Source organism: Camelus bactrianus, chromosome 10 (assembly GCF_048773025.1).
Source record: "Camelus bactrianus isolate YW-2024 breed Bactrian camel chromosome 10, ASM4877302v1, whole genome shotgun sequence".
NCBI lineage: Eukaryota > Metazoa > Chordata > Mammalia > Artiodactyla > Camelidae > Camelus > Camelus bactrianus.
In genome coordinates this window covers 10,232,363-10,241,917 of record NC_133548.1, presented here as the reverse complement: position 1 = coordinate 10,241,917, position 9,555 = coordinate 10,232,363, and the positions used below count along the sequence as shown (strand labels likewise).

The window sequence follows — 9,555 nt, the reverse complement described above, 5'->3', positions numbered from 1 at the left end:
CTCCCCAAGGAAAATGTTCATGGAATAGTCATTAAGAACATATTCCTCACTCTCTGTACTCCAGAACAGGACTGCAACATATGGCAATGGACTAGGACTAGTCCCTGCCTTGAACTAGGGGAAAGGGAAGAAGGTGTGGCAATGGTAGACACAAGGCAGACATCAATGAGAAAACCACCGGAAAAGACAAGATCTTATTTCTGTTTCATTTTTTTGACTTCTGAAATGTATATGAGTATCCATCTCCACGCCCATGGTTTCCTTAAGAATTTCCGTTTATTTTATTCATTTTTATAGTCTCAAATAATTAGTTTTTACTGACCTCATTTAGAACTCCTTATGAGACACCACTGATGTATACTCTCAAAAAAGAATGAAAATCCTTGCTATGACCTTCTCCCCAATCATCCCTTGGACCATTTGTTCAAAGTAGGGTGGCTGACCACCCCAGTTTGCTTGGGACTGAGAGATTTCCTGGGATGCAGAACTTTCGGTGCTAAAATCCATACAGTCCGAGGCAAACCAGGATGGTTGATCATCCTAGTTCATGGCAACACGTAATTTTACCCAGTCACAGTCACTGCATAATACAATCTTTTTATACTTAAATTTACGTCCTAATATTCCCTTATTGATACATAATTTTCATAAGTATCATTTTTAGTCGCAACTTAGCACTTCACTGAATCAACAGAGAATAATTCACTATTCCTCTTCTATAATTGGGTACTTAGGGTATTTCCTTTTTTTTTTTTTTAAGTCACTTTTAGAGTTGCAGAACTCATGAGCAAGAAAGATAACGTATTTCCTCTTCTCATTATTCAAAATATGGCTTCACACGTCAGGCCTTGTCACACTGCCAGTAGGAAGTACTGGCACTTGTTAAAAACCAGGAAATTAATTTTTATTACACTTTGACAAGAAACAAATCCAACACACAGAAATGAGTTTGGATTTGATTTGTTTTTAATTCCTGGTATATAACCTAAAACACAAATGAGCAATTTTCCTAAGTAAAGTCTGGAAACTTTAATTCAAAACCTGCTTGTATACCCTTTACTTACCCCTCACCTTGGTGACTTAGTGTAAGAAAATTACTTACCTAGTATGTATTCTGCGGCAAGAGAGAACAAAACTACTCAAGTAAGACATGAACTAATCAGTAAGCAATCATTAATTCACTCATCCAAGAATATTTATTGATTTCAGCTTACTGATGAACTAAAAATAATCAGAGTCCTCTCCTTTCAGAGCTTCCTATCTGGCTGGAAAGAGAGATACTGGCAATGCACCCATTAGGCACCTACTATGGGTTGGCCTACTGTTAAGTAAAGAAGGGTATACCTAAAGATAAAAGAAGCTCCCTGCCTTCAAATCTTAATGCCAAACTGGAGATGATAACAAATAAATGTACTAAAAGATAACCAGTAGGGATCCAAGGAAGTTCAATGGGGAAAAAATAATCTTTTCAACAAATTGTGATGGGGAAAGTGGACACCCACATGCAAAAGAATGAAATTGGACGATGACTTCATACCATATACTCAAAGTGCATCAGAGGCCTAAGTGTAAGAGCTAAAAATATAAAACCCCTAGAAGAAAACATAGGTGTAAACTTCATGACCTTGGATTAGGCAGTGGTTTCTTAGGTATGACACCAAAAGCATAAGCAAACAAGAAAAAGTAAATAAACTGAACATCATCAAAATTTAAAACTTCTGCACTTCAAAGGGCACCATAAAGAAAGTGAAAGCAATCCACAGAAGGGGAGAAGGGGAGAAAATACCTGCCAATTACATATCTGACAAGGGTCTAGTATCCAGAATGTATAAAGAAAGCTTACAACTCAACAGTAAAAAGACAAATAACCCAATTAAAAATTGGGCGAAGGATCTGAATATACATTTGTCCACAGAAAATATACAAATGGTCAATAAGTATATGAAAAGATGCTCAACGTCACTAGTCACTGGGGAAATGCAAATCAAAACCACAATGAGCTATTGCTTCATGCCCATGGGGATGGCTATAATCAAAAAGAAAGTAACAAGTTTGGGAAGGACTTGAAGAAATTAGAACACTTGTACATTGCTAGTGGTGATGTAAAATGGTGTAGCTGCTTTGAAAAACTGTTTGGCAGTTCCTCAAAAAGCGAAACATACAGTCACTGTAAGGCCCAGCAGTCCTCATAACCAAGAGAACCAGGCTCACACAGCAACTTTAAAACAAATGTTCATAGGAGCGTTACTCGTAATAGGCAAAACGTGCAAACAACCCAAATGTCTATCAACTGATGAAAATGTAGTACATCCACACAATAAAATATTATTCAGCCATCAAAAGGAATGATGTGTTGGTACATACCACAACATAGATGAGCCTTGAGAACATCATGTTACATACAAGAAACCATGTGTTGTATGATCCCGTTTATATGAAATGCCCATAATAGGCAAATCCATAAAAACAAAAAGTAGACAGAGCCTGGGGTGGGCAGGGGGAAAGAGAAATAGAAAGTGAACATGACTGCTAATTAATTACTTAATTAGGTTCTCTCTAGAGTGATGAAAATTTTCTGTAACTATATAATGGTACAATGCTGGTTGCATAGTTCTGCAAAAGCATTAAAAACATTTCTTGAATTATATTCCAATAAAAATAATTTTAAAAGAGATGATAAGTAATGTAAGCAAAGTAAAGACTAAGTAACAGTAAAATGCTCTAGTGCCTAGCACAAAATAATTGCTTTATTACAGGAGTGAGCTCAGTGAAGGATAAGGTATTAAAGGAAATCTCATGGACTAGGAGAGATTTGAGTTCAATATTAGAGAATAAGTAGAAATTACATATATAATAAGAGAAAAAGGAAAGAATATCGCAGGTAACAATACCTACACAGGATGAAAACAGAAACACTCTAGTTGTGTTCAGAGCCAATAACAATAACCTAGATGGATCACGGTTAAATCAGGGTGTACCTAGACTTCAGGCAACAGAAAAGGGCTGGGGCCACATTATGCAGTGTCTCAAATGCCCACAGCATCTGTACTTTAATCCATAAGCACTAGGGAATCACTGGAGGTGAACTGAGTAGGGAAGAAAGAAATCACAATTAATGGTTTGGAAAATAAGTGGGGCAGTAAGAGAAACAAGAAACCAGACTTGAACTAAAGACGAGAAATAAGGAGGGTGATATTTTAGAGAGATGTTGGGGTAGAAAGGACTTAATAAATACAAAGGAATTCATTAGACATAAAGAGTGAAAAAAGAGGAAGAAATCAAAGACCTCTCTCAGCTTCGAGCCTGGACGATGAGAAGTAGGAAGGGTGTTAGACGGTGGTGATGCTAATAAAGGAGAGTGATGGGGACTGAGGAAGGAGAAGCCAGGGGACTGGCTAGTGGGCTCGGGTTGGACCAGCTCTGCGATTTTACATCACACATCGAAGATTCATTATGATATGCGTTGCAAACATCTGGAAACAAAAGTCTGAAAATCAGATGAGAGAACAGGATTGAAAGAAGATGAAATTGTATGAAGTATTCACCTAAAATTGGTAAGTTATGGGAATGAACGCGCGTTCCCAGGGGAGGGTGACACTTTGGGCAGAATGCCCCCATCCGGCTGTCAGAGAAAGTGAAATCACTGAAGATGCAACTCAGGATGTCTAAGAAAGTAGGAGAGAGACTTAAGAGAGCATTCTGTTTTGGAAGCTAAGGAAGGACAAGGGTCTCAAAGGGCAAGGAGGGGAAGCAGCGCAGTTTTGTTGAGAAATCCTCAAGAACGGAGGGTGAACAGACACCATGCGATTCAGGTATTAGGTCATCACTGGTGGCCTAGAAGAAACAACTTTAGAAAGGTATTATGGAGAGAAGAAAGACTAAAAAATAAACATGACATGAAAACACTGAAGCTGTGAGAGCAGGCTTAGCTTTGGGAATGTCTGGTCACAAAAGGAAGGAGAGAGTTGATTGACGGTTTGAATGAGAAGCAGGGCGAGGAGTTACCCAGAATGGCAGGTGGTCTAACACCTGCAGGCACAGATAGGTACAGGCTACATTCATTTGACAAATTCACATATTTACTGCACTTGGCACCGGTTCTAAGTGATGAGGATACAAGCAGTGAACAACGCAGATAAAAGCTCCTGCCTTTGTGGAGTTTACACCATTCAGATGCATTAATCTGCTGTCACTGGTGTAGCAGTCAAGAGGCTCCTACAAAGTTGGGACATTTCCTTTCACTGAAGAGCTAGGGTTTAGGTGTATCACTTCTAAGTTATTGACATTCTCACAACTTATTGACCACTGTGTGTGGCTTTTACAATGTTCCTGATCTCCAAAGCAGTATTTCCTCAGCTATGATAGGAACAACCACAACAGCCAATACAGCAGAAACAAATTTGTGGGCTGCAGCATCAGTGACAAGAAGAGAATCACTCCATGGACCAGGCAAAAAGCTCTCCTACCATAACTAACAGGCACCAATTTTCATCTGTTTCTGTAGGGAAAGGGCTGCCCAGAGATCTATCAATAATTCTCTGTGCTTTTATCTGTGCAGGAAATGAAACTTGTTAAAGTTACGCTTTTGCATTTTGCAGGAAACAGCTGCAGTGAATCTAAGTTCATGACAGGAACAATCCAAGTCATGAGATGGTAGGAAACTTTACTAAAACTTATTCACTGAAGCAGCCACACGAATTTTCTTCTTTTAAGAAAACTTGACTTTTTAAAAACTCTCACATGATTCAGTTTGAGGACCGCTATTCTAAATTCCTTCCATGGAATCCAAATAATTAAGATTTTAAAAATCGAGGTAACTTGTTATCACTTTAAATAGCTTCTGAAATGTACTTCTGAATCATAAAGACAATTATTTTAAGAATTTTGAAGACATGGCAAGAAAAATAAAAACAACATAAAACTTCTTCCAATGGCCTTTTCTGACCACCGATTTCCCCTTATCTCTGAATACTCCCTCCCATTTCATCTTAATTCTCTGCGTGGCACTCACTTACCACAGTCTGATGTTTCTATCATTTATTTGGTTGTTGGCTTCCCCTGCCTCGAATACAAGTTCCTGAGGGCTGGGACCTGTCTATTGTGCTAAACACTAAAACTGCAGTATCTAAAAGAGTGTGGCACATAGTAGGTCCTCAAACTTATTAAATGATGGTTAAAAATCAGTTCTGTTTTGGTTACTCGTATTCATATTAATCAACATATTCTTTTCTCTACATTACATTTATAGGGGGTTTCATGTTTGTATTTTTATCTTTCCATATTCTCATTTTAATGATTGTGTAACAGTCCATCAATAGAAATACCAGAATTACTTTACACATTTACCCAGTGGGTGAACTATCTCTGCCTACTTGATTCTGATTGTATGTTGCTACCTCCCTATCTACATATTGACATATCTGTCTTTTCCTTTATCTATTAAAATATGAACATTCAGTTTTATTCTTCTTTTATCCCTTTATTGAAGAAGTTTACATTAAAAATCAGTGAAATATTGAACCAAAGGGATTTCAATAATTGGCATGTTTTCATGTGTGACAATTTTTTCAATATAGTTTGTAGTTAAGATATACATTTCCCCTAAAAGTCAAGTGTACCCTGTTTGCTAAATTTAGAAGAATTTTAATAAAATACCACTCTCTCTTTCACAGCCTCATCACATTAGACAGAATATTGTATGTCATCTTGATAATTTCTTATTGCTAGTGAAATAGAATAGTGTTCTAATATATTAATTGAATTTCTTTTCATTTTCTTTTCATATTTTCTGCCCACTAAAATGTGATTTACCTTTGTGTACTCTTTTAACTAAATTAATAATATCAAATCTTCCAAACAGAGTAGAAATTCAAGACATACCAAACCACAAAATCCAGGCAATGTGGAACAAAATTTCCTCCCTTCCTCCCTTCCTTCCTCCTATCCTTACTTCTTCTTTCTTTGTTGTTCTTTGGTTTTATTTTTTGGCAGGGTCACCTGTAAAAAGAGGTGGATGCTGTCATTTCTGAAGAAATGAAATATAGCAAATCCCTTTGAAGACAGAATTTAATAAAGAAAGCAGCGTTGGAGAAGATACAGTGAAGTTAGATGAAGTCAGAGAAGACATGAGTTAAAGAGACTATGATTAGAAGATCATCAGAGAAAAGAGAAGATGAAGAGGCAATATTTAACAACACTCTACAGCATTATCTGAGACAAAGACACAGCACACGGGCAATAACCTTGAGGAGCTAAGCTACTTCCCATAATAGTAGAAATGAGAGTTGCTCTTTTTGTGATCATTATGGATATTCAACCAAGTATAAAATTAGGGGCCCACAAGAGATTTTACAGGCAACCCAAGGTTAAGATGGAAGCAAACAGGTGTCTTCTTAACAAAAGGAGGCAAAATCAGTAACTAGATGAGCTATTTAGAGGTAAATGAGCCCATCCTGCATAGGTCTTGGCACAAAGCGGTCCAGGTAATGAATCACCGAAGTCTACACTCCTACCAGCAAGGAAGGAATGAGGACAAAGAGCAAGGCGACAGCAATGGCAAGAAGAGCAATGCTCTGTTTTCAGACTCCTCAGTAGGAGGCATCTTAGCATGGAACCATGCCTGCACATCAGAGGACTGAAACCAAAGCAAACTGATCTAAATGAATACAAGAAATAGACTGGTTTAACTAAGAGGAAGAGAAACTAATTTTCATTAAATATACACCCTCTGACGGGCATTCGGGGAGAAGCATTATAGCCAGTAAATCGTTTATTCCTCACCTCAACCCAGCTGAGGTGAGTGTGATCCCTTTTTACAGATGAAAGGATGGAGTTTAAGGAAACATCCCTTCCCAGAGTCATGCAGCTTAGTAAGAGGGGTGGTGGGATCAAACTTCAGCTTAACCACCAAGTCCTCATCCTTTCTCCTACTGTCTCTGAAGACTGAAAAGGAAAATCTGTCTTCCAACTTACATGAATTTCCTAATTCACTTTTTTTTTCTTGTTATAGCATCTTTGACATCTCACGGTGTCACAGGTTAAGCGGCAACATTTTTCTTTCTTCATGTTACATAAAGTAGCGGTGCATCCTACCAAAAAAGATGTGATAGATTCAGTGAAATACTTAGATATATGACTAGCTCTGGCTGATTTCCTGGCAGAGATTTTTTTTAAATAATAAAGTTTTTAGGTTTGGACATTCATTCTTGGACGGGTCTACAACAGAAAATTTCTAACAGGTGGCTTCTTTAGCTCTACGTTTTTACATTTAAATGGTGGCCCTGGCTTCAGAAATATTCTACCTTCCAACATGTGAAAAATCGTTTTCTATAGAAGCGCTTTTGCTTTGCTTGTCTGAAAAATATGAACCTTTTATGATATCCTGCAACCACAAAAAGAACCTCTTGTTAACAATGCAAAGGCTATGGTTTTTGGGGGGTATCCTGTAACACCAGAGAAGGATCAAGGAGAAAACTCAGGGACCCCAAGAGATTAGGCTCATAGTGGACTTCCTTCACCTCTGACTCCAGAAAGCACGAACTTGTAGGGAGAAGAGGAGGTGAACGGGATGTCCATCTGGTGATGGAGACTGGGGCAGGCCAGTCCTATGTTCCCCACTCCCCCAGGTCTGCCTGCCAATGTCGGGATGGGGTCAGGCTCCATTGCTCCCAATCACGACCCCTGGGGGAATATGAAGAGTGACCACCAACTATGACCAGGATGCCCATCCTTTCTGCCCATCTGTGGGACCCAGATCTGGGGAAGAGAAAATGAGTGAATATGAAGACTCTATTAAAGGCCTGTGGTTTAGTGGCCCACAGTATTTGCCAAAATTAAATTCTCATGCTCCTACTTTTTTTAAAAATTTAAGTATAGTTGACCTACAACACTATGTTAGTTCCAGGTGCACAACATAGTAATTCAGTTTTTCTTTACATTACAAAAGGATCACCACGATAAGCCTAGTTGCCATCGGTCACCATACAAAGTTCTTACAGTATTACTGGCTACAGTCTCCACGTTGTACATTTCATCCCCATGATTCATTTATTTTTTAACCACAAGTTTGTACCTCTTAATCTCCCTCACCTATTTTACTCACCCCACCACTCTCCTCCCCTCTGGCAACCACCTGTTTGCTCTCTGTTTCTATTATTATATTTCCGTTTTGTCATGTTTGTTCATTTGTTTTGTTTTTTAGATTCCACACATAAGTGAAATCATACGGTATTTGTCTTTCTCGTTTGACTTATTTCACTTAGCATAATACCCTCTAGGTCCACCCACAGTGTCGCAAACAGCAAGATTTCATTCTTCTCTATGGCTAATATTTCACTGTGTCTATATATACCACTTCTTTATCCATTCATCAGCGAACACCTAGGTTCCTTCCATACTTGGCTATTTTGAATATGCTGCAGTGAGCATAGGGGTGCACATACCTTTCCAAATTAGTGTTTTTCTTTTCTCTGGGGAAATATCCAGAAGTGGAACTGCTGGATCATACAGGAGTTCTACTTTTAATTTTTTTGAGGAATCTCCATACTGTTTTCCATAGCGGCTGCACCAATTTACATCCCTATCAACAGAGTATGAGGATTCCCTTTTCTCCACATCCTCACCAACACTTATCTGTTGTCTTTTTGAGAAAAGCCATCTTCACAGGTGGGAGATAACTCACTGTGGTTTTGATTTGTATTTCCTTGAAGGTTAGTGATGTTAAGTGTCTTTTTCTGTGTCTGCTGGCCATCTGTGTGCCTTCTTTGGAAAAATGTCTATTCAGGTCCTCTGCCCATTTTTTAACTGGGTTGTTTGTTTTCTTGATGTTGAGTTGTATGAGCTTTTTGTATATTTGGGGCATTAACCCCTTATCAGATATACTGTTTGCAAATATGTTCTCCCATTCCATAGACTGCCTTTTTATTTTGTTGATAGTTTCCTTCATTGTGCAAAAGGTTTTTCATTTGATTTATTTATTTTGGCTTTTGTATCCTTTCCCTGAGGAGATATGTTTGAAAAAATATTGCTAAGACCCATGTCAAAGAGTGTACTGCCCGTTTTCTGCCAGGAGTTTTGTGGTTTCATGTCTTACATTTAAGTCTTTAATCAATTTTGAGTTTATTTTTGTATATAATGTAAAAAGGTAATTTGATTCTTCTTCATACAGCTATATAGTTTTCCTAACACCATTTATTGAACTGAACAGACTGTCTTTTCTCCATTGTATATTCTTGCTTCCTTTGTTGTAGATTAATTAACCAAATGTGTGTGGGTTTATTTCTGGGCTTTCTATTCTGTTCCATTGATCTATGTGTCCGTTTTTGTGCCAGGAGCATACTGTCTTCATTACTGTAGCTTTGCTGTATAGTTTGAAGTCAGGGACCATGATACCTCCTGCTCTGTTCTGGCTCAAAATTTTTTGGCTGTTCAGAGTGTTTTGTGTTTCCATACACATTCTAGAACTATTTCACCAGTTTTGTGAAAAAAGTCTCATGGGTATTTTGATAGGGATTCATGTTGCTACTTTTAAACCAAAGATTGTTTCTTAGTCCCAGA

The 9,555-nt window shown here is 38.1% G+C and overlaps 1 long non-coding RNA gene across 1 annotated transcript in view; it reads right to left on the bottom strand.

Annotated features, from left to right (window-relative positions):
• Positions 1–5,515: 5,515 nt before the first annotated feature.
• Positions 5,516–9,555, bottom strand: part of LOC123617235 (uncharacterized) — a 32,141-nt gene continuing 28,101 nt past the window's right edge. Inside the window, exons 3-4 of the long non-coding RNA XR_006725368.2 lie at positions 6,973–7,088; positions 5,516–5,997 (exon numbers count right to left, since the gene is read on the bottom strand). This is a non-coding gene — a long non-coding RNA (uncharacterized LOC123617235). The remainder of the gene's footprint in view (positions 5,998–6,972; positions 7,089–9,555) is intronic.